The sequence below is a fragment of the Bos mutus genome, chromosome 12, assembly GCF_027580195.1.
Source record: "Bos mutus isolate GX-2022 chromosome 12, NWIPB_WYAK_1.1, whole genome shotgun sequence".
NCBI lineage: Eukaryota > Metazoa > Chordata > Mammalia > Artiodactyla > Bovidae > Bos > Bos mutus.
Window position 1 is genome coordinate 82583414 of NC_091628.1, and position 26093 is coordinate 82609506.

Genomic DNA, 26093 nt, shown 5'->3' on the forward strand with positions numbered 1-26093 from the left:
TACATGGAAGTTACTCACCAGGATGTGCTGAGTATTTCTCTTCCTTCTCCCCTGGCCTTGAGCCAAGCTGGTTTTACTGTTGCAGGAGGCTTTCAGTCATGATGGGAGCATGAGGCTTTGGTGTCGATTAACCGGAGACAGTGAAGGGGGAACTGTACTCCTGTGAGGCAGGACCTGTTGTGGAGGTAAAGGAGAACCTCCTGGAGGACAGTCTATAGGAGACACAGGGGAAGGCTGCACATTCAGTTTCCTCTCCCCGTTTGGAAATTTTATCACCAGCGTCAAAACCGGAAAATTAGAATTTGGTTTTATGAAGGGTATTGACACCCTGACCGGTGAGACTTTGAGAGAATGCTTTCCACACGCAAGTGAGACTGACACTCCCAAACTGTGGTATGACAGCGGGAGGTGAGAAGCCAACGTGCTTGTGTGCTCAGTCGCTCGGTCGTGTCCGACTCTTTGTTACCCCCATGGAGGATAGCCCGCCAGGCTCCTCTGTCCGTGGAGTTCTCCGGGCAAGAATACAATGGGGAAAGAGTATTTGAAATCCAGGCAGGGACTTCCCTGTGGCGCAGTGGATAAGAATCTCCTGTCAATGCAAGGGGACACCATTTTGTCTGGAACGATTCCACGTGCTATGGAACAACTAAGCCCGTGTGCTACAAGCACTAAGCCCAGGCACTAGAGCCCGCCTGCCACAGCTACTGAGCCCGTGTGCCCTAGGGCCTGTGCTCCAAAGCTGCAAGAAGCCCATCCATGCACCACCACTAAAGGTAACCCCTCCTCTCCACAATGAGAGAAAGTCCGCGCAGCAAGGAAGACCCACTGAGGCCAAAAATAAATAAATAAAATTGTTTTTAAAAACCCTGGCAATTTGATTGTCAATATTGTACAAAAATCTTGCAATAAGGAAGGGGAAAAAACAAATCCTCTTACGGCCCAAAGAGGATTCACTTCTGGTAAAGATGTTCTACAGAGAAAAACAATAAGTAGATTATCCTTGTCAGCCTGATTATTAAAAGAAATGCATAAGTCATTAAAAATGGTCACTAGATTCTTAACTGATCAGTCAGCTGAGGCATGGGCAATGAGTCCCCCGAGCAAGTCTTAATTTCATTAAAGCTAATCAGAAAATGGCTTAAACATTTGATCAGTAAAATCCGAATTTCTTTCCAAAAGGAGGCTATAAATTGCATCATGCAGACCAAGTTCAGGGTAATTTTTTTTCTATCATAACTTTATAGAGTTGCTGTGAAGACTGAACAAGATATTACAGAGGCAAGGTCTTAGTCCAGTGCTTGGTCCACAGGAAGAGTCTGATTAATGTTCATTGTTCTGCTGTTACTGCTGTTAGGAGGACCAAAGCTTCCCCGGTGGCTCAGAGGGTAAAGCGTCTGCCTACAATGCGGGAGACCCAGGTTCGATCCCTGGGTCGGGAAGATCCCCTGGAGAAGGAAATGGCAACCCACTCCAGTACCCTTGCCTGGGAAATCCCATGGACTGAGGAGCCTGGTGGGCTACAGTCCATGGGGTCGCGAAGAGTCAGACACGACTGAGTGACTTCACTTCACTTCTCTCTACTTCATACCTCTGCCAGCTTTGCATCGGCTTTGATCGGTCTCACTAGGAGCCTGGATGAAGTCAGATGTTGATTCACCTGATTACATGTTGGTAGATCCTGGAAGACGCACTAGAGACAAGGCCCTTTGTTAAGCAGAGTCTCTTTAACACAGTTGCTGACATTCGGGGATATTTAAAGGTAAATCTAAATCTCACTTTGAAGGGATAGGGAATTTAATGGAATAGGAATTTGATGGTTGAAGACTGGTAGGTAGAAACTGGAAGAGGAGGTGTTGGAAGAAACAAGAGAGGCAAGGAGATGGCAGGAAGCTCAGATCAAATGATTTATGTGAAAAACATCTCTTTTGGGATATAGCTACTTAATTCGTAGTAAAATGATGTCCAATATTGCTGTTATTAAAAAAAAAAATTTAAGTTGATACATTGTACTTTCATTTTTATTCAAAGAAAATTCAAGAAATTTTCTTTTTTTTTGGCACGTGGGATTTCAGCTCCCCAACCAGGGATCAAACCCATGTGCCCTGCAGTGGGGAGTTCAAAGTCTCAACCACTGGACCACCCGGGAAGTCCTCAATATTGCATTTAAAATCTTTGCCAGTCCTATGTAACAATCCTTTTTTGTTACTAAAAGACTTAACTTAAAATCTCTCTCATTTATTCCTGGTGATCATTCCCCAGGGCTGTGAAATGTAGCCTCCTGAGTTACTTAACTTGTCTGTGTTTGGCCCTGGAGCGATCACCCTGTGGTATGACAAACACTTTCTACAAGAAGCACTAAGGAACAGGCTTGAAGACACGTCTCCATTTGGGACTGGGTGCTCTGGGCTTCTGGGACATATGACCTTTGGTGATGGTCTTGAATGAACCACAGTTTTCTGAGATCCAGTATGGGAGAATTATGTTTGTTTTTCAATAAAAGGATTCTTTTTCAAATAAAATCAAGGAATGAAGCATTGGTCAAATAATATTGCGAATGCCCATAATCCTTCCGTCACCCTCAATTTCATTCCCCAGTGGAAACTGTTGGGTATCCTTTCAAATATTTTCTGTGCCTCTATAAGCATATTTCTATTACATATGCTGCTGCTGCTGCTAAGTCGCTTCCGTCGTGTCCGACTCTGTGCGACTCCATAGACGGCAGCCCACCGGACTCCTCCATCCATGGGATTTTCCAGGCAAGAGTACTGGAGTGGGTTGCCATTGCCTTCTCCGTCTATTACACATAGCTGACGTATACTTTCTTATTGTTGTTTAGTTGCTAAGTCGTGTCTGACTCTTTGTGACCCCATGGACTATAGCCCGCCAGGCTCCCCAGTCCATGGGATTTCCCAGGCAAGAAAACTGGAGTGGGTTGCCATTTCCTTCTCCAGGGGATCTTCCCGAGCCAGGGATCGAACCCATGTCTCCTGCACTGGCAAGCAGAGTCTTTACTGCTAGCCACCAGGGAAACGCCATACTTTTATATACAAATGACATTACTTGCAAACTCTTTCACGATGGCTTTTTTTTTTTCCCCCCGCTTTATCTCATCGACACAAATGCTGCCTATTTTCGGTGTGCAGTCTTGAAATTGATTTTCCTTCATCTTAGTAGTCAACACTGGTCCACGCTGGTCAACAGGCATTTTGGGGCTTGTTTTCTTGATTGAATCTAAGAGTGAAAACCAAACTAACATTAGGAGATGACCAAACTGAACACAATGGAAATAAAGGTGTGAACTGTGTGTGTTCAGGGCCTTGGGAGTAGGCAAGGCTGGGGTGGGCCAGGGCTTAAAGGATGAGTTAGCATTCCTTAAAGAGCAAAGAACTGGGAGAGAAAGGAATCAGCGGGAGCCAAGGCTTGGAAGAGCACGGATACGGCTCAGAATTTGGAAGTGACGATTATGGAGGTTCCACGACCTGCATCATTCTGACTGCAACTCACAGGGTTCACTCTTGGGTAGTCATTAACATTTACTGGGTGACCTCATGACATCTTCATGTAATGGAAGGTTTGCTTAAGGTTTTGCTTAACAGAGCTAAGTAGGTTTTCTCTGTTCCTAGACTGTCTTCAGTATATATTAACGTGAATGGACTCAGGGAAGATTTCATTGGAGGTATCTTTAATCTTTGCCAATAACTCTGGAACAAACCTCCTCTTAAGAAAAGCCCCAAAGGGAGATGTATAGGAAATTGTAAATTGAAGTAAGTTACAACACTCTTCTTTAGTTTCAAAACAAGTATTGGGCTTTCACTCACCTAACCACGTTTCTCTGGAATTTTTTTGCCTTAGGCTGAAAGCCACGGGGAATTCTTTATCCCACAATCTCCTTAAGAACAGAGTCTTCTCTTTAAAACCTGCCCTCACCTGTCTCACTGCTAAATAAATGACTTCCTGCTCTTTTGTATCCATGGTTAATTTTTATTTCTTTTAATGTTGTTTTGTTTGGGGTTATACTTTTTCTACAGTGTGATATTTAAGGGGTTCCTATTATCAAGTAAATTTGAATTTCATGAAATTACTGATAGTTGACCATTTTTTTAACCTACAAAAAATGACAGTTTCATATTGTCCAATTTAAATCTGGGACTGTGTTGTTTCTTGTTATATTAAAATTGGGGTTCATCGGTATTTTGTTTCTTACTAATTTTCTCACTTTTACCTTCACAAATCTTTATAAGCTTCAAAACACCTCCCAGTTCAGTGCCTTGTCTCCATTTGACTGTTATCATCCAAGTTCAGGCCTCCTTATCTTTTTACCTTGACTATGTGAAGTGCATCTCTCCTTGGCTTCCAGTCTCCAGGCACATTTGTCAATTTTTCTCAGTGTTATCTTCTAAGGCACAGTCCTTGACGACCTGTCAGCTTAAGACCAGGCATGGGAGGCTCCCACAAGATAACTCAGCCTCCTCTTCCTCCTTCTACTCCTGTTCCTCTGCCCACAGCTTACATCGTGAGTTCCCTCTACATTCATTTTGGTTACTTCCCTTCTGCCACCCAGCTTGCTTTGCCTGGTATCATAGCTGCCTCTGTAGCAATCTTTTCCTCCCCAGACCACAAGCTCTTTGAAGGCAGAGAGAGTTGTCCTGAGACACCACTGCAGCGTCCAGTGTGATGGTCACCACGTGTGGCTATTCAGGCTTTGGACGGCCAAACCGGGGATGGCTGTTCTTAGAGACTGTGCCTTGGCTTATGGGATCTTAGTTCCCCAACCAGGGATCAAACCCAGGGTCCTGGCAGTGATTGTGCCGAGTCCTAACCACTGGACTACCAGGGAATTCCCCCATGACCTTCTTAATAGGATTCCTCCCGTCAGGAATTATCCTTCTACCCCAGACCACATATAACAAAGCCCTACTGATCTCTCACACCTCACCCACTTACTGCTAAGTCACTTCAGTCGTGTCCAACTCTGTGCAACCCCATAGATGGCAGCCAACCAGGCTCCCCCGTCCCTTAAATCCCTTTAAACCTCTGCAAAATGATCACTTCTTTATTAACCCTTCCTTGACTCCTCAAGGAGAACCACCGTTCCCTCTTTTGGACCTGTAAGATTATCTTTACATGATTATATCCTAAGTCCCTTAGAAAAATGTATTTGCTTACATGTCCAAATTTGTTCCCCCAAGCTCCAAGCCCTTATGGACAAGAGCCCTTATGGACAAGATCCTTGGCTTCCCCAGGGGTCACGTGGTTGACACAGTCGTGGTTAGCACAGTGGCTTATGGAGAGCAGATTCTCATATGTATTCACAGAATTCAGCTGAATTTCAGTTATTTAGATCCGACCATGAAAACTGCTTCGGAAGCACTGCCTGCCTGCCTGCCAAGTCGCTTCAGTCGTGTCCGACTCTGTGCAACCCCATGGACTGCAGCCTACCAGGCTTCTCCATCCATGGGATTCTTCACACAAGAACACTGGAGTGGGTTGCCATTTCCTTCTCCATTGGAAGCACTAAAACCTCACATCTTCGAACCTGGAGAGTTCACTTGGCCCTTAATTGGAAACAGACAATCCCAGGAAAGGGAAACTAACTACAACCTCTCCGCTTGGTCCAGCAGGCTCCCAGATCCGCAGTCAAGTCTGCTGACCCTCTCTCTGAGACAGGAGATGCCTTCCTCCCCTCCTCCAGCCTCAGGCGCCTCAAAACACAGGGCTTCCCTGACTCCATCCTCCGTCTCTGCCTCACAGGACTGCCCCTCATGCCCACGCGAAGCTAAGAGCTGTAAAACAGCCCACCCTCACCCCCCGAGTGTTCCATCTGGAAACTTCTCTTTGGCCACCAGACACTTCTAGTTTATCTTCGAGTCTCTATTTCCTTCGGCTGTGGTACTTCCTGTGTAACCAGGAAGCAAAACCTGGCAAACTGTTACTGACTTGGAGAGTTTGGTGGGGCTTGGGTTCCACAGCCAGCCCCATGGGAACCCTTGGAACTGTTGTCAAGAGAAAGCCATGAGTTTGACTTGTGGTTGCCAGGGGGAAGGATAGGGGGAAGGGGTAGATAAAGAGTTTGGGGTGGACATGTACACACTGGGCTTCCCTTGTGGCTCAGCTGGTAACGAATCTGCCTACAATGTGGGAGACCTGGGTTTGATCCCTGGGTTGGGAAGATCCCCTGGAGAAGGGAAAGGCTACCCACTCTGGTATTCTGGACTGTATTAGTCAATGGGGTGGCAAAGACTCGGACATGACTGAGTGACTTTCACTTCACTTCATGTACACACTGCTACACTTAAAATGGATAACCAACAAGGTCCTCCTGGATAGCACAGGGAACTCTGCTCAATGTTGTGTGGCGGCCTGGATGGGAGGGGAGTTTGGAGGGAGAATGGATTACATATATGTGTATGGCTGAGCCCCTTCACTGCTCACATGAAACTATCACAACATTGTTAATTGGCTGTACTCCAATATAAAATAATTTTATTTTTTTTAAAGAGAAAGCCATGAGTTTGAGCCTAGGAGAGGTGAAAAAATAACGGGGTCCAATTGGCTTTTGGAGATGCTTCTTACATGTGAAGAGGAGTTCTGAACAAGGCAATGGCTATTTACCGAGCAAATATGAAAACTGGCAGCCATGGATCAAAGCATGCTGTGCAAAGGAAAAGGTCTTATGCTGCTGTGAGGTGTCACATTGGCAGAGAGGTCCATCATGAGCTGCCCGAGGATTTGCTAAAGAGGGAAAGACAAGAAAAAAAAAAAAAAGAAACAATGAATTTAGGAATGTACTCTAACTGTAAAGTTTCCTGTGGGAAAAATAAGCAAGTATTTCAAACATCAGAAAGAAAATGCCATGGGGAATTTCCACCCTTCTTAAATACAGTATGTCTTGGCACGAGTACAAGAAGAGGACTGGAGTTGTTGTTACTGCTCCCAGGCAGGGCAGACATAGCCCAAACAGTCATCTCAGGCACCGGGTCACATCCCGACTATCGAACGGGTGGACTGAAGGGGTGATTTTGTCGATCTACATCTTGTAAAAATCTTAAGAACAATTTTAGGTAACTTGTATTCCAATTTGGAATGAGGGGGCGGAGCGATAATGCTTGGAGAGAATCTAGGGATAAAAAGATACTTTTTTTTTCCTCCTGCCTAGAGTGTGGGAAAGGGCAGAAGTCCTCGGGAGAGCAGCGGGACCCATGATGTTCCTTGGGAGCGCTCCGGAGGCTGTGTTGTGTGGAGGCTACAGGAAATCCTGACCTTACTGGTGTTAACTTCTGGAGCGCGTCCCAGGCCTGGGAAACCCATGGTCCTGCTTCCAGACTATGGGGACCTGCTGGCTCCTAGGCTGCCAGGGGAGGTGGAGAAGGGGCCCAACCAATTCTAGAGAGGGGGCTCAGGAACCAAACCTTCAACCAGCGCCCTAAAGACTATGGGAACCAGTTCTTCTCCGTCCTGCGGCAAAGTGCCCCCAGGAACATCATGGAGCTTTCTACGGCCCTCGCCAACCCCATCTCCACCCTCGTTCAGCACATCACCTGGGCTTTTGGATGGGAGAGCAGGTCACTGAGCGTCTCCCTACCCTCTGATAGAAGGCAGATCGGATTCTGTTTCAGCTTATGCCCATGGCTCCTCTCATTGCTCAAGGCGGGTGAGACGGTGGTTAGGTGTTTCCCATAAGTCCCTGTCTCTGCACCATGCTCCTAGGAGTGGTGAGCAAATCGATCTAATTAGCTGAATCAATTAAATTAATTAAATTTTTGGCTGAATCAATTAAATCAATTAAATTTTTGAGAAGATCATTTCTCATGATTTTCAGTGTGTTCAGAGTATGCTTCGAACTCGCGCCCTGTCCCCAGGCCCTGCTTTCTTGTGGAGCTCAGTGCCACTGGGTGGACCTCAGCAAGCACGCAGGAGTATTTTCATATGTGGCCCCTTCAGTACTCTGATCAGAATTTCTGAAGCCCTGGGTCCTTCCGTCTGTTTGGAAGATGCCTAAGGAATGAAAAGAGTGTGAAAACATAGTTGCCTGGCTCACAAGGGTTTCTGGACCCAGTGAGAAGATGTCTGCATCAGTGTGTGTGCACGCGTGCTCCGCTGGTTTCACTAGTGTCTGACTCTGTGACGCTATGGACTGTAGCCAGCCAGGCTCCTCTGTCCCTGGGATTTCCTAGGCAAGAATACAGGAGTGGGATGCTGTGCCCTCCTCCAGGGAATCTTCCCGACCCAGGGATCTAACCCAAGTCTCTTGTCTTCTGCATTGGCAGGCGGGTTCTTTAGCACTAGCGCCCCCAGGGAAGCCCTACATCAGTGTGGCCAGTCTCCAACAGCCAGTATCAGTCATCTTTTGCATTCTGCTTCTTGATTTTCTGGTTAAACCAAGGTATTGCTTTCACTTCGCCCAGTCTGTTTTATCAAAGGTTCACATCATGAAGTTCAAGGCCAGGATAAATTGCCACTGTAACAGCACTAACAACTTCAAACCCAAGCAAAGCTGAGTTTTCAGTAAATGAGTTTTTCCCCTTTCACCCTGAAATGAGGATCTGCTGCTGCTGCTGCTAAGTTGATTCAGTCGTGTCTGACTCTGTGCAACCCCATAGATGGCAGCCCACCAGGCTCCCCGGTCTCTGGGATTCTCCAGGCAAGAACACTGGTGTGGGTTGCCATTTCTTTCTCCAATGCATGAAAGTGAAAAGTGAAAGTGAAGTCACTCAGTCGTGTCCGACCCTTAGCGACCCCATGGACTGTAGCCCACCAGGCTCCTCTGTCCATGGGAGTTTCCAGGCAAGAGTACTGGAGTGGGTTGCCATTTCTTTCTCCGGAGGATCCGCTAGCCAACTACTTTTCTAGTGCGATGATGTTTCTTCTTATAGCGTTGACGCTGAGAAAGGAAAGAGCTGGGACTTCCCTGGTGGTCCAGTGGTGAAGAATCTGCCTTGCAACACAGGGGACATGGGTTCAATCCCTGGTTGGGGAACTAAGATGCTGCATGCCACAGAGTAACTAAGCCCACGGCCACAACTAGAGAGGCATGCACTGCAACAAAAGATCCCGCATGACACAACGTAGATACCTTGTGCCTGCCGCGACCAAGACCCGAGGCAACCAAATACAAAGAAAAAAGAAAGGCAAGAGCTCATTTACCCACCACTACAGGCATCGGGTGGACCGAATTTCAGATTATCAATAGAGATTTCAAACACACCCAAAGTAGTCTGTGTGACCTTTCCCCTACCCACAGCCCAGCACTCTCTACCACCTCTCCTTGCTTTACTCTTCTCCCTAAAACTTATCACCGTCTGACATCCTATATGTTTTATTGTTGCAAACAAACATGTTTGCCTCTCTCCATCTCTCTTTCACACATGAGTGAATGAATGTCTCAGAAAACAGTGTTTCCTCGGAAATGAAGCTTTTGACCTCCTTTCCCAGCCCATATACTTGGAAGCTAGATCAATTGACTTGCAGTGATGTCGCATCTTATTTACAGCAAGATCCGAGAAAGACCCGGCATATAGCCCAGGGGCACAGTCCAGCCTGAAGGTTCGAAGTGTTGAGAGACCCTAGGTCAGCTCTGGGTTCAGTCTTCATATACTGAGTCAACATTCCAGACGCAGAACTCACCCAGAGAACAGAGATTGGATGAGAAATGAATTCACTCTACACAGTTGCCAACCGCTCGTTTTCAACTCTTCCTCTAACAGTTTCAATCAGACTTTTTACATGAAGTGAGGGAGATAAAGACTTGGCTCTGTGTGATGTGACCTTCAGAACACACCAGGGATGTGACTTCAGCCACATGGCTTAAGCTTTGTGGGTCTCTGTTTCCTCATCTCTAAAATAGGGGCTGCTGGGAGAACTGCATTGGCTAATATTTGTAAAATGTTTACAACAGTGCCTGGTACACATGAAGTATGATGTGCGTGTGTGTATGTGTGTGTGTGTGCACTCAGTCATGTCTGACTCTGCAACTCTATGGACTATAGCCCACCATTCTCTGTCCATGGGATTTCCTAGGCCGGAACTCTGAAGGGGGTTGTCATTTCCGTCTCCAGAGGATCTTCCCAACCCAGGGATCAAACACACATCTCCTTCAATGCAGGCAGATTCTTTACTGCTGAACCACAGCGGAAACCCTCATGAAGTATGATAGGCTTTAGCTGTTATGTTTGTTGGAGGAGACACTCTCCTCACTTTCTTATTGGAATCTTTACATTCCAATGACCATTACAAGGCACAATGACCTTGTATACTTTGCAGAGATTTTTTTATAATATCTTAGTTTAATTCAACTCTCAGTCAGTGAGAGTAGAATATGCCCTCTTCACTGTGTGTCTCGCATCACACTAGCTATGAGAGGCCAGCAGCCCTGAACAAGAAAAACCCAGTCCTCACCTTCATGAACGTGATCCAGAAATCTGTAGCTCAGGCTGGGAATCAGATGTCCTCAGAACTACATTTAATTTAAAATCAAGCCACTTGAGAAAATTCAGCTGTAAGTTTGGCCTTCTCTCAGCTCCCTGAGCACAGGGCAGCAAGCTGCAATCAAGCTGAGAGTTACTCAGACTTTTCCATCAAGACCTTTAAGTTCTTGCTGTAGATTCCCTTGACACGAGAGTAAATAGAATATCACAGGTCCTCAGCATATCCACACCAGAAGAGCCTTCTGGCCGCAAGAATGGATTTTCAACGTAAAGTGTTTGAAATCAGGAGAAAAGGGCTTCTGACTACTTTTTCTGCACTGAACATATACTGTTTTTGTAACAAGAACTGAAGATGTTTTAATTTTAAAAGAGTTTACAGTTGCAATAGAGAGTACCCTTGTGAAGCACATCATAAATTAGATACAAGTTAACACTCGTATACATTTGAATGATCTAAACCAATTAAGGACATTCTCAAGTGTTACTACTTCTCTTTCAACTTTTAAGTTGAGAGTTGGGAACGCCAGGATGAAGGGGTAGACTGTAGAAGGCCATGTAGGCAGGTGCACAGAAGTAAGAATATCTCCAAGAAAGTTAAAGGATGTCAGCAAAAACACTTCAGCTTATAAATTGAGCCATAAGGCCTGCAGAAAATATGGTTAAAATTGCATGACATTTCTCACTTGCTTGGTTTGGGAACACCTTGTAGAAAGTTGAAGTCAATACTTGTAATCTGACTAAACTTGATCCATTTCCCTTCCGGCCTTGTTTACCAGCCGAAGTGAAATTTCCTGCTATTCACCAAAGGGACTGATGGTGAGTCATGCTGGGCTTACCTGGAACTCTGAGACTACTCTTTTCCCTCCTGTCCAAGGTCTAGAGACCAGAGACGGTATTCTACTCAATCTTTATATCCAAAGGGCCTAACGTGTGAGTGTGCTCAGTCACTTAGTCGTATCCTACTCTTTGCTACCTTATGGACTGTAGCCCGCCAGGCTCCTCTGTCTATGGGATTTCCCAGGCAAGAATACTGGAGTGGGTTGCCATTTCCTACTCCAGGGGATCTTCCCGACCAGGGATTGAACTCACGTCTCTTGCGTCTCCCTCATTGACAGGCAGATTCTTTACCACTGTGCCACCTGGGAAGTGCAGTATCTTTACAGATGTGCTTGGTTGCTCAGCGGTGTTTGACTCTTTGAGACCCTATGCACTGTAGCCCTGCAGGCTTCTCTGTCCATGGGGTTTTTCAAGAAAGAATACTGGAGTGGGTTGCCATCTCCTCCTCCAGGGGATCTTCCATAGTCAATGCCAAATAAGCATTTGAAAGATAAATAGGTGGATAAATGGATAAATGGATGGACAGGTGGATGGATGTAGAGGATGAGATGGTTAGATAGCATCACCAACTCAATGGACATGAATTTGAGCAAACCCCAGGAGGTCAACAAGAGTCAGACATGACTTAGCAACCGAACATTAACAACAGCAGAAAGAGTTAAGGTTGCTTAAAGAATGCTTCCATTATTATCTGAAATAGAGACTATAGGAAAAGAAAGAAGTTTGCTGTATCATTTTTGGCTCTTTGAAACATCTATGCACCTTGGGCTGTTGTAAAAGTCCTAGGCTTTGATATTCTCATGGATAAAACAGAGGAGTTGTTCTCTAGATTACCTTCAAGTCCTATGATACTAAGCATAATGATTAAGATAAAGAAAAGTAGAATTTACCATGGTTTAACAATGGCTTAAAAGTGTGAGAGGCACTTCCCTAGTGGTTGGGTGGCTAAGATTCTGCACTCTCAATGCAGGGGGCCTAGGTTTGATCCCTGATCAGGGAACTAAACCCTACATGCCATAACTAAAGATCCTGCATGGCCACAGCTAAGACACAGCACAACTAAATAAATAAATATTTTTTTAAAAAACATGTGAATGCTCTATTATCAGTAAGAAGGCAACTGGTGTTGGGCATTTAAAAAATGTTTGGTTTCTGATACATTCTGTGTACTTCAAAGTGATATATACCACTTCTGTTTGAAGTAAATTCAAATTGATTTATCTTTCACAGATAATTCTTGTGATACTTGCCCAGCACATTGTAAAAATTAAGCTGGAAGTAAATCTTTTAATGTTTGGAGCTGAATTCTAAGAGAGATTGGCTTCTGAGAAATCCTTCAGCTAGGGTAGGAGAAAACAGGGAGTCGATTAGTAACATCTATCACTTTTTACTGAATTGAACTGGAGTCTACTTACCTGTGCTCAGCAAAGCCAGTCTCCTGATAACTGGTTGTGATGAAGGAAGCTTACAATTTGTTGCAGAGTGCCAAGCAAGAAAAAGTGTGGGCTTTCCTAGTAGCTCAGCTGGTAAAGAATCCACCTGCAGTGCAGAAGGCCCTGGTTCAATTCCTGGGTCAGGAAGATCTGCTGGAGAAGAGATAGGCTACCCACTCCAGTATTCTTGGGCTTCCCTGGTGGCTCAGATGGTAAAGCATCTGCCTGCAATGAGGGAGACCTGGGTTCAGTCCCTTCGGTTGGGAAGATCCCCTGGAGAAGGGAAAGGCTACCCACTCCAGTATTCTGGCCTAGAGAATTCCATGGCCTGTATAGTCTATGGGGTTGCAAAGAGTCGGACATGACTGAGCAGCTTTCATACACAAGCAAGAAGGGCAACTTATGCTCAACAGACTCGAACTTCTCACTGGCTTTCGGGAAGAGGTTTTAAAGGCAAGATCAGAGGTGTGTGTTGCAGGGCATGTGATCAGTTTGTGCACAATTCTCTGACTGATTGATGGCGAGGTGACAGGATAATGATCTGAAATGTTCTGGAATCTCAATCACCCACATTCTGGTTCCAACCTCTCTGGGGTCTACATGCTGATGATCTGCATGAAGTTCACTTCTCCCACCTGGTGTGGGCTTTAGTATTTACAAAATAACTCAAGGAGATGGCTTAGGATATTATCTAGAGTCCTTGAGGAGGAATTAAATGTCCTTGACCTTGTTCGACCGCCAAGCTATTATTTTGTCTTGCTTGACTGCTTTCCTTTGCTTCTACATTTTCTGAGTTCTCTGATTATCTGCTCTTTGGAACTCGGGGAAGGGCCAGGAGGCTGCAGTTTATTTCCATAGCCTCTTTTCCCCTTCAATGATAAACAGGGGACACCGAGCCCTCTGTCACTGAGAGAGACGCTGCTTGGCTTCACTCTCATGAGTAAACAAGGTCTCTCAAATCCCATTCAACCCTTGGATTTTTTGGTTTTCTGGTCTCCATCTTCTACCACTGAGCAGCATTTTCACTGTCCAGGCCCACTGTTTTGCAAACTCTACAGCTCTTTCTGCCAAAACCAAATGCTATCTCTTCTCTTCTCCCAATATGATTAACTCACACAACCTTGGACCAAAACATACGTCCACATGCCAGCAGTCAATGTTTTAGCTCCTCTTCTGTCAACATTGTCTCTCAGCCTGGGGCCAAAAAAGTCAGAAAGATCAGTGCCAAATAGCATTGTACTTTTCATATTGATTCTCCTGCTTAAAATTAATTTGTTTATAGACTTTTGAATATTTTATTTGTACTAAGTATTTTTCTTTTCCTCTTGAGCTGTCTCTCTAGCTGCTTTTTATTTTTTTCAAATGCTTTAAAGACAATGGAGTTGGATTTAAAATATGTTCTGTTATGTTCTATTTATTTGTCTGGGTCATGGAAATTTCTGACTTTCAAAAGGTCAATGTGTGCATTTAACCATACAAATAACCAAAATAAAAATGCCACAGTATTTAAATTTTTATCTGGTTTTCAAGCCAGCTCTCCAAATATAGCCAATTTTAATATCTAAGTCCTCTATGTACAGCCACATAAAACCTTCCCCAATTTGTCTAATGCAGGAGATTCCCAGTGTATTGTGATTTATCTTTTTTCCATAGCTATCACACTTGTCACAAACTCCAGTTCAAAAAGTAGATAAAAAGCAGACAGAAAGCCATAAAGTGAAAATAATCAGGCTTTTATTTGCTGTGTATACAAATGATGTTTAAATGGATAACCTGTAAGATCTTGAGGTAATGTTTGCATCTACAGAGATTCAGATACAATCTATGATTCAGTCTATGATTATGCTCAGAGCAGTTTCAGGTGAAGAACTTTTTATTAAAAGGCTGTCACTATCTGGGAGTGTGTAAGCTGTCTTACAGTAATTACTGTAGTATCAGTGAATCGGAATATTCAACTTACAGAAAATTCATTTTCTAACTCTCCTTTACATAAAGGAGAAAAGGGGAGGAGCCTGGTGGGGTGGGGTAGGAATCCCCCTCCCTCCCCTAGAAGCCAAACTAGTGAATCTAGCTTCAGACACACCCTCTGCTCTGTTATTCCAGGTTAGCCATTTGTTTTTCTTTACTGTGTCCTAAACTTAGTTTTTCTGTGCTGCTGTAAGAGTACACTCTTATCGTCTAAACACAACACCTTCTAAAATTGCACTTTGTTTTCTATTTTTCTATGTAAAATTTTGTCCCTTAACTTTAGTTCTCTGGGGCACAGCCTATATTTTTATTTTATTTATTTATTTTTTAATTTAATTTAATTTAATTTAATTTATTTTTTTTTTTAATTTTATTTTATTTTTAAACTTTACATAATTGTATTAGTTTTGCCAAATATCAAAATGAATCCACCACAGGTATACATGTGTTCCCCATCCCGAACCCTCCTCCTCCTCCTCCCTCCCCATACCATCCTCTGGGTCGCCCCAGTGCACCAGCCCCAAGCATCCAGCATCGCATCGAACCTGGACTGGCAACTCGTTTCCTACATGATATTTTACATGTTTCATTGCCATTCTCCCAAATCTTCCCACCCTCTCCCTCTCCCACAGAGTCCATAAGACTGTTCTATACATCAGTGTCTCTTTTGCTGTCTCGTACACCGGGTTATTGTTACCATCTTTCTAAATTCCATATATATGCGTTAGTATACTGTATTTATGTTTTTCCTTCTGGCTTACTTCACTCTGTATAATAGGCTCCAGTTTCATCCACCTCATCTGATTCAAATGTATTCTTTTTAATGGCTGAGTAATACTCCATTGTGTATATGTACCACAGCTTTCTTATCCATTCATCTGCTGATGGACATCTAGGTTGCTTCCATGTCTTGGCTATTATAAACAGTGCTGCGATGAACATTGGGGTACACGTGTCTCTTTCCCTTCTGGTTTCCTCAGTATGTATGCCCAGCAGTGGGGTTGCTGGATCATAAGGCAGTTCTATTTCCAGTTTTTTTAAGGAATCTCCACACTGTTCTCCATAGTGGCTGTACTAGTTTGCATTCCACCAACAGTGTAAGAGGGTCCCTTTTCTCCACACCCTCTCCAGCATTTATTATTTGTAGACTTTTGGATCGCAGCCATTCTGACTGGTGTGAAATGGTACCTCATAGTGGTTTTGATTTGCATTTCTCTGATAATGAGTGATGTTGAGCATCTTTTCATGTGTTTGTTAGCCATCTGTATGTCTTCTTTGGAGAAATGTCTATTTAGTTCTTTGGCCCATTTTTTGATTGGGTCGTTTATTTTTCTGGAGTTGAGCTGTAGGAGTTGCTTGTATATTTTTGAGATTAGTTGTTTGTCAGTTGCTTCATTTGCTATTATTTTCTCCCATTCTGAAGGCTGTCTTTTCACCTTGCTAATAGTTTCCTTTGATGTGCAGAAGCTTTTAAGGTTAATTAGGTCCCATTTGTTTATTTTTGCTTTTATTTCCAATATTCTGGGAGGTGGGTCATAGAGGATCCTGCTGTGATGTATGTCGGAGAGTGTTTTGCCTATGTTCTCCTCTAGGAGTTTTATAGTTTCTGGTCTTACGTTTAGATCTTTAATCCATTTTGAGTTTATTTTTGTGTATGGTGTTAGAAAGTGGTCCAGTTTCATTCTTTTACAAGTGGTTGACCAGATTTCCCAGCACCACTTGTTAAAGAGATTGTCTTTAATCCATTGTATATTCTTGCCTCCTTTGTCAAAGATAAGGTGTCCATATGTGCGTGGATTTATCTCTGGGCTTTCTATTTTATTCCATTGATCAATATTTCTGTCTTTGTGCCAGTACCATACTGTCTCGATAACTGTGGCTTTGTAGTAGAGCCTGAAGTCAGGTAGGTTGATTCCTCCAGTTCCATTCTTCTTTCTCAAGATCGCTTTGGCTATTCGAGGTTTTTTGTATTTCCATACAAATTGTGAAATTATTTGTTCTAGCTCTGTGAAGAATACTGTTGGTAGCTTGATAGGGATTGCGTTGAATCTATAAATTGCTTTGGGTAGTATACTCATTTTCACTATATTGATTCTTCCAATCCATGAACATGGTATATTTCTCCATCTATTAGTGTCCTCTTTGATTTCTTTCACCAGTGTTTTATAGTTTTCTATATATAGGTCTTTAGTTTCTTTAGGTAGATATATTCCTAAGTATTTTATTCTTTCTGTTGCAATGGTGAATGGAATTGTTTCCTTAATTTCTCTTTCTGTTTTCTCATTATTAGTGTATAGGAATGCAAGGGATTTCTGTGTGTTGATTTTATATCCTGCAACTTTACTATAGTCATTGATTATTTCTAGTAATTTTCTGGTGGAATCTTTAGGGTTTTCTATGTAGAGGATCATGTCATCTGCAAATAGTGAGAGTTTTTCTTCTTCTTTTCCAATTTGATTCCTTTTATTTCTTTTTCTGCTCTGATTGCTGTGGCCAAAACTTCCAAAACTATGTTGAATAGTAATGGTGAAAGTGGGCACCCTTGTCTTGTTCCTGACTTTAGAGGAAATGCTTTCAATTTTTCACCATTGAGGATAATGTTTGCTGTGGGTTTGTCATATATAGCTTTTATTATGTTGAGGTATGTTCCTTCTATTCCTGCTTTCTGGAGAGTTTTTTTTCATAAATGGATGTTGAATTTTGTCAAAGGCTTTCTCTGCATCTATTGAGATAATCATATGGTTTTTATTTTTCAATTTGTTAATGTGGTGTATTACATTGATTGATTTGCGGATATTAAAGAATTCTTGCATCCCTGGGATAAAGCCCACTTGATCATGGTGTATGATCTTTTAATGTGTTGTTGATTCTGATTGCTAGAATTTTGTTAAGGATTTTTGCATCTATGTTCATCAGTGATATTGGCCTGTAGTTTTTTTTTTTTTGTGGCATCTTTGTCAGGTTTTGGTATTAGGGTGATGGTGGCCTCATAGAATGAGTTTGGAAGTTTACCTTCCTCTGCAATTTTCTGGAGGAGTTTGAGCAGGATAGGTGTTAGCTCTTCTCTAAATTTTTAGTAGAATTCAGCTGTGAAGCCGTCTGGACCGGGGCTTTTGTTTGCTGGAAGATTTTTGATTACAGTTTCAATTTCCATGCTTGTGATGGGTCTGTTAAGATTTTCTATTTCTTCCTGGTCCAGTTTTGGAAAGTTGTACTTTTCTAAGAATTTGTCCATTTCTTCCACGTTGTCCATTTTATTGGCATATAATTGTTGATAGTAGTCTCTTATGATCCTTCGTATTTCTGTGTTGTCTGTTGTGATCTCTCCATTTTCGTTTCTAATTTTGTTGATTTGATTTTTCTCCTTTGTTTCTTGATGAGTCTGGCTAATGGTTTGTCAATTTTATTTATCCTTTCAAAGAACCAGCTTTTGGTTTTGTTGATTTTTGCTATGGTCTCTTTTGTTTCTTTTGCATTTATTTCTGCTCTAATTTTTAAGATTTCTTTCCTTCTACTAACCCTGGGGTTCTTCATTTCTTCCTTTTCTAGTTGCTTTAGGTGTAGAGTTAGGTTATTTATTTGACTTTTTCTTGTTTCTTGAGGTATGCCTGTATTGCTATGAACTTTCCCCTTAGGACTGCTTTTACCATGTCCCACAGGTTTTGGATTGTTGTGTTTTCATTTTCATTTCGTTTCTATGCAAATTTTGATTTCTTTTTGATTTCTTCTGTGATTTGTTGGTTATTCAGCAGTGTGTTGTTCAGCCTCCATATGTTGGAATTTTTAATAGTTTTTCTCCTGTAATTGAGATCTAATCTTACTGCATTGTGGTCAGAAAAAATGCTTGGAATGATTTCTATTTTTTTGAATTTACCAAGGCTAGATTTATGGCCCAGGATGTGATCTATCCTGGAGATGGTTCCCATGCGCTTGAGAAAAAGGTGAAATTCATTGTTTTGGGATGAAATGTCCTATAGATATCAATTAGGTCTAACTGGTCTATTGTATCGTTTAAAGTTTGTGTTTCCTTGTTAATTTTCTGTTTAGTTGATCTATCCATAGGTGTAAGTGGGGTATTAAAGTCTCCCACTATTATTGTGTCATTGTTAATTTCTCCTTTCATACTTGTTAGCATTTGTCTTACGTACTGTGGTGCTCCCGTGTTGGGTGCATATATATTTATAATTGTTATATCTTCTTCTTGGATTGATCCTTTGATCATTATGTAGTGACCTTCTTTGTCTCTTTTCACAGCCTTTGTTTTAAAGTCTATTTTATCTGATATGAGTATTGCTACTCCTGCTTTCTTTTGATCCCTATTTGCATGGAAAATCTTTTTCCAGCCCTTCACTTTCAGTGTGTATGTGTCCCCTGTTTTGAGGTGGGTCTCTTGTAGACAACATATGTAGGGGTCTTGTTTTTGTATCCATTCAGCCAGTCTTTGTCTTTTTGGTTTGGGGCATTCAACCCATTTATGTTTAAGGTAATTACTGATAAGTATGATCCGTTGCCATTTACTTTATTGTTTTGGGTTCGAGTTTATACACCGTTTTTGTGTTTCCTGTCTAGAGAATATCCTTTAGTATTTGTTGGAGAGCTGGTTTGGTGGTGCAGAATTCTCTCAGCTTTTGCTTGTCTGAAAAGCTTTTGATTTATCCTTCATACTTGAATGAGATCCTTGCTGGGTACAATAATCTGGGCTGTAGGTTATTTTCTTTCATCATTTTAAGTATGTCTTGCCATTCCCTCCTGGCTTGAAGAGTTTCTATTGAAAGATCAGCTGTTATCCTTATGGGAATCCCCTTGTGTGTTATTTGTTGTTTTTCCCTTGCTGCTTTTAATATTTGTTCTTTGTGTTTGATCTTTGTTAATTTGATTAATATGTGTCTTGGGGTGTTTCTCCTTGGGTTTATCCTGTTTGGGACTCTCTGGGTTTCTTATACTTGGGTGATTATTTCCTTCCCCATTTTAGGGAAGTTTTCCACTATTATCTCCTCAAGTATTTTCTCATGGTCTTTCTTTTTGTCTTCTTCTTCTGGAACCCCTATGATTGAATGTTGTAGCGTTTAATATTGTCCTGGAGGTCTCTGAGATTGTCCTCATTTCTTTTAATTCGTTTTTCTTTTATCCTCTCTGATTCATTTATTTCTACCATTCTATCTTCTAATTCACTAATCCTGTCTTCTGCCTCTGTTATTCTACTATTTGTTGCCTCCAGAGTGTTTTTAATTTCACTTATTGCATTATTCATTATATATTGACTCTTTTTATTTCTTCTAGGTCCTTGTTAAACCTTTCTTGCATCTTCTCAATCCTTGTCTCCAGGCTATTTATCTGTGATTCCATTTTAGTTTCAAGATTTTGGATCAATTTCACTATCATTATTTGGAATTCTTTATCAGGTAGATTCCCTATCTCTTCCTCTTTTGTTTGGTTTGGTGGGCATTTATCCTGTTCCTTTATCTGCTGGGTATTCCTCTGTCTCTTCATCTTGTTTAAATTGCTGAGTTTGGGGTGTCCTTTCTGTATTCTGGCAGTTCGTGGAGTTCTCTTTATTGTGGCGTTTCCTCTCACTGTGTGGGGTTTGTACAGGTGGCTTGTCAAGGTTTCCTGGTTAGGGAAGCTTGTGTCAGTGTTCTGGTGGGTGGAGCTGTATTTCTTCTCTCTGGAGTGCAATGAAATGTCCAGTAATGAGTTATGAGATGTCTATGGTTTTGGGGTGACTTTGGGCAGCCTGTATCTTGAAGCTCAGGGCTGTGTTCCTGTGTTGCTGGAGAATTTGCTTGGTATGTCTTGCCCTGGAACTTATTGGCCCTTGTGTGGTGCTTGGTTTCAGTGTCGGTATGGAGGCATTTGATGAGCTCCTGTCAATTAATGTTCCTTGGAGTCAGGAGTTCCCTGGAGTCAGGGTTTGGACTTAAGTCTCCTGCTTCCGGTTATCGGTCTTATTTTTACAGTAGTTTCAAAACTTCTCCTTCTATACAGCACCATTGATAAAACATCTACATTAAAGATGGAAAGTTTCTCTATAGTGAGGGTCACTCAGAGAGGTTCACAGCGTTACATGGAGAAGAGAAGAGGGAGGAGGGAGTTAGAGGTGACCCAAATGAGATGAGGTGAATCAATAGTGGAGAGAGTGGGCTAGCCAGTAGTCACTTCCTTATGTGCACTCCACAACTGGACCACTCAGAGAAGTTCACGGGGTTATACAGAGAAGAGAAGAAGGAGGAAGGTAACAGAGGTGGCCAGAAGGATAAAAGGGGGGAATGAAAAGGAGGGAGACAGATCCAGCCAGTAATCAGTTCCCTAAGTGTTCTCCACCGTCTGGAACACACAGAAATTCACAGAGTTGGGTAGAGTAGAGAGGGGTTAGGGAGGAGACACAGGCGACCTGGTGGAGAAAAAGGAGAGTCCAAAGGGAGAGAGAGCAGTCAAGCCAGCAATCTCACTCCCTAGTGAAAAATGGGTCCTGAAGATTGGGTCCTTAAAGGTACAAAATTGGTAACAAATACATAAAAGCAAAAATTAAAAATCTAGAGTAGAGTTTGGAATTTCAAAAATACGATGTTAAAGAAAAGAAGAAGGAAAAGAAAGAGAGAAAAACGAACAAACAAAAACAAACAAGGTCGTGAAAATTATAAAGAAAGTAAAGGTACAAAATTGATAACTAATACCAGAAAGCAAAATTAAAAATCTAGAGTAGAGTTTGGAATTTCAAAAATACGATGTTAAAGAAAAGAAGAAGGAAAAGAAAGAGAGAAAAAATGAACAAACAAAAACAAACAAGGTCATAAAAATTATAAACAAAGTACAGGTACAAAATTGATAACTAATACCAGAAAGCAAAAATTAAAAATCTAGAGTAGAGTTTGGAATTTCAAAAATACAATGTTAAAAAAAAAAAAAAAGAAGAAGAAGAAAAAATAAAGAGAGAAAACAAACAAACAAATACTGAACAATGTCACAAAAATTATAAAGAAAATACAGGTACAAAATTGATATCAAATACCAAAAAGCATAAATTAAAAATCTAGAGTAAAGTTTGGAATTTCAGATATACAATGTTATATAAAAGAAGAAGAGAAAGAAACAGAGAAGAAAGAAAAAAAAAAAGTCACAGAAATTATATAAAAAAACTATAGGTACAAAATTGATAACATATACCAAAAAGCGAAAATTAAAAATCTAGAGTAGAGTTTGGAATTTCAAAAATACAATGTTAAAGAAAAAGAAAAAAAAACAAAATCAAAAAAACAAGGTCAAAAAATTATAAAATATATATATATGAAGTTTGCTGAAGAAGAAAAAAATAGGTCTTTTTTTTTTTTTTTTTTTTTTTTGCAAAGTAATAGGTTATAAAAGTGAAAATTAAAGGAACAATAGAGGACTTAAAAATTTTTTTTAATTAAAAAAAAAGAATGATCGTAAAAATAATAAAAATATATCTAGGACTTTTTTGTTTTTTTTTTGTGGGTGTTGTGGGTTCAGTTCATTTTTGGCTAGTTCCTTGGTCAGATTTATATTTCTCAAGATCTATAGGCCCCTTCCTATGTAGTCCGTAGTAACCACAGGGTTTTGATCTATTGCCTGTAGCTTCCAAGGCATTTCCTCTGTTATATCTTCTTCTGTTTGCTAGTCTCTTCAGTATCTGGTTTCCCCCTGACACAAAGGGCATGGACACTTTTTTTTTTTTTTTTTTTAGGCTTACTTGTTCAGTCGCGCTGTGGGGAGGGAGGGAGGGATGCTGCAAACAAATAACACTGGCGTGGGCTCGCGCAGTGCCTCAGCCACCCTGGGTCTGCCCCCTCACGGGCGTGTGTAGCCTCCCTGTCCACACTGCTCGGACTCTAGGTTGTTCCCCGGGAACAATCCGAGGCTGGCCCTGGGCTGCATGCACCTCCCAGGCCCAAGCTGCTCAGGTTCAGGCACTCGGGTAGTCCTCAGAGGCGCAGACTCAGTTGGGCCTGCGTTTTGTGCTCTTCCCAGGTCCGAGCAGCTCAGGTGATGAGGTGTTTGGCGAGTGCCAATGCTGCGACTTATTGCCTCCCGCCACTCGGTTATCTGGGTGTAAAACCGCGCACCTTCTCAGGCAGATGTTGACCGTCCAGACCCCAAGAAGTTTTAGTTAGCAAAAAGCCTGCTTACAGTTTTATAGATAATGTCTCTCTGGGGCTGCGATTGCCCCCTTCGGCTCTGGCTGCCTGTCACCGGAGGGGAAGATCTGCAGCCCGCTATCTCTGTTCAGTCCTTTGTTCCGCGGCGCTGGCCTGGCGGTCTTAGGTTGGGGCTGGCTTTTCGCGTGGTAGATATCCCACAGTCTGGTTTGCTAGCCCAAATTATTTCGCTCAGATAGCGCTCAGGGTATTCAGGCCAGATTCTTACTCTCAGCGATGCAGCCCACGCCGCGCCTCCCTGCCCAGCCCCGGCTTGCTAATGGTGTGTGCAGGCGTCTGCGCTGCTTCTCCGCTGGGGGAGTTACCGTAGGGCTCGCAATCTGCGAGTTTTAATTGTTTATTTATTTTTTCTCCCTGTTATGTTGCCCTCTGTGCTTCCAAAGCTCGGCACAGATTCGGCAGTGAGAAGGTTTCCTGGTGTTTGGAAACTTCTCTCTTTTTAAGATTCCCTTCCGGGGACAGAACTCCATCCCTCCCTCTTTTGTCTCTTTTTTTTTGTTTTTAATATTTTTTCCTACCTCCTTTCGAAGAGTTGGGTTGCTTTTCTAGGTGCCTGATGTCCTCTGCCGGCATTCAGAAGTTGTTTTGTGGAATTTACTCGACGTTTAAATGCTCTTTTGATGAATTTGTGGGGGAGAAAGTGTTCTCCCCGTCCTACTCCTCCGCCATCTTGGCTCCTCCCCACAGCCTATATTTTTAATCCTAGCCACAGGCGTGTCAGGAATTATCTCAAAAGAACTTGTAAAACTGTCCCCCACTGTTTAGTTGTGATCACTGAAGTTGGTAGAGGTGAAATAATTTGGACAAAGTCAAGACCTACAGTTAGCAAGGGAGTGAATTAGAATTTTCACCAAGATTTGACATGTGCCAAGTGCTGTGTTCATTTCCTCAGTAGTACAGAATAGAGGCCTCTGTAATTTTCAGTATATAGACGATCTCCATTAACAAGAATCCAAATAACTGTGATTCTCATTTTTTAAATTGAAATTATTTTTTAAGAGAAAGAGGAAATTGTAAGAATGGTAACTCTATTAATAGTAATTAAAATATAAGCATGTATATATACAATTCCAGGGAGTATTTTGTCCTTCCCTTAAAACATATGTGGTCTAAAATTCTGCTGTTTAATATTATAAGTATTATAGAATGATTAGTATTTAAAAAAAAAACTCCAAGGCTTTTAAATAAATCAATGCCAAAATATAAATGGCAAATTAATACTAATACAGGGAAGTAGACTTACATATTTTATTTCATTTAAAGAGAGTTTAAATCTTATACTTTATTGATTTACAGCAGCCTAACTGTTCTTATAGATATGCTTTTTTCAGGATTGACATATACACACTGCTAGAACTCTGCTCAATATTCTTTAATAACCTAAATGGGAAAAGAACTTGAAAAAGAACAGATATGTGTATATGTATGAGTGAATCACTTGTTGTACACCTAAAACCAGCACAGCACTGTTAATCAACTATACTCCAATATAAAAATTTTTTTAAAGTGACCTTTATTTCTAATTGCTTATTGTAGGAAAAAAAAGAAAAGCATAAAGATATTCAAAGCATACATTCTTTATTCTGCTGTGAACATTTTACCATGTCACTTATAACTCTTTACTTGCATAAATTATACATAAATTAAAATATTTTCATGTGCATATACTATATATTACTTTATATTTTCTCAGTTGAACTGTTATTTATGATGAGATAATGAATATATTAGGCTTAGATTCCTGGAAGAAGAATCATTGGGTCAAAGAGTAGAAACCTGTTCAAAGTTCTTGAGAAGTATTGTTAGATTATTTTCCAGTAATTTCACACCATTTTTCACTCCAGGAGGAACCTTATCAGACAATTACCAGCAATGAGTATTATTATAGCCATAAAGATTTATAATATGGCTTCATTCTAAATTATGTGCTTTATCAGGTTTGAGAAATGACCCTCTTTTGGTTCATGGAACACATTTCCCTAAAGATTTCGTTGTCTATATAAACAAGTAAAAATGTAGCAGGTATTATGCTAAGAGATAAAATTATCTCTTAATTATAATCATACTTCATATAATAATATATATTTATAAACAAATAATATACTGTGTGCATGCCAAGTTACTTCAGTCGTGTCCGACTCTCTTGTGACCCTGCGGACTGAAGCCCGCCAGAGCCCGCAGTCCGTGGAATTCTCCAGGCAAGAACACTGGAGTGGGTTGCCATTTCCTTCTTCAATGCATGAAAGTGAAAAGTGAAAGTGAAGTCGCTCAGTTGTGTCCGGCTCTTAGTGACCCCATGGACTGCAGCCTACCAGGCTCCTCCGTCCATGGGATTTTCCAGGCAAGAGTACTGGAGTGGGGTGCCATTGCCTTCTCTGAAATAATACACTAATATGTTATAAATATATATTTAGATATAAATAAATTATATATATAATGATTTTCTAGATGAAGAAATTGTCTGTCTTAGAAAAGTTTAGCCCCTTGGCTAAGATAACCCAGCTAGTAGTAGTTGGCATAGCTTCAACCAGGTCTGATTCTGAAGCATCTACAAAGTTTTATTTATTTATTTTTCATTAGGCACTTTAAGATCAGGCACTCAAGATCCCCCCCACTGACATTTTTCTACATTATTATAATGTTCTGATCTCTTCCTTCCCATTTATTTTTCAGATGAACTATTTACAATGATTTTATCAGTTCCCTCAAAATTGGCAGTTTGACTGATGTTGCATTAAATTCAAGAAAAATAGCATCTGAATAGTATTAGATCTTCAGCAGCACCGTATCTTATTATTGTGGTTCCCTCCGCTGTAGCCTCTTCACCTCTCTTGTTAAGGCATTTTTACTTGTTTGTTTGCCCCATAATAAACAGGAGCATTTCTTTACTATATTTTAATTGACCGTATTTAGCACTGATTTGCCCTGGAGGAGGGCATGGCAACCCACTCCAGTATCCTTGCCTGGAGAATCCCCATGGACAGAGGAGCCTGGTGGGCTACAATGCATCGCAAAGAGATGGACATGACTGAGTAGCTAAGAACAGCACAGGACTTATTTGTGTACCTTTATTTGCATTCGTTTTTAGTTATAATTTTAGTTTTCCAATTGATTTTCTAAAGTTCTCCAACTAGACAACTGTGTCTGCAATATTTTCTTCCCTTAATTCCTACTATTTCTTATCTCTATCTTTTCCATCTTTCCATGAATTAGGGAAACTCCTAGAACAGTGTTAAATATTGATGATGTGGTAATTA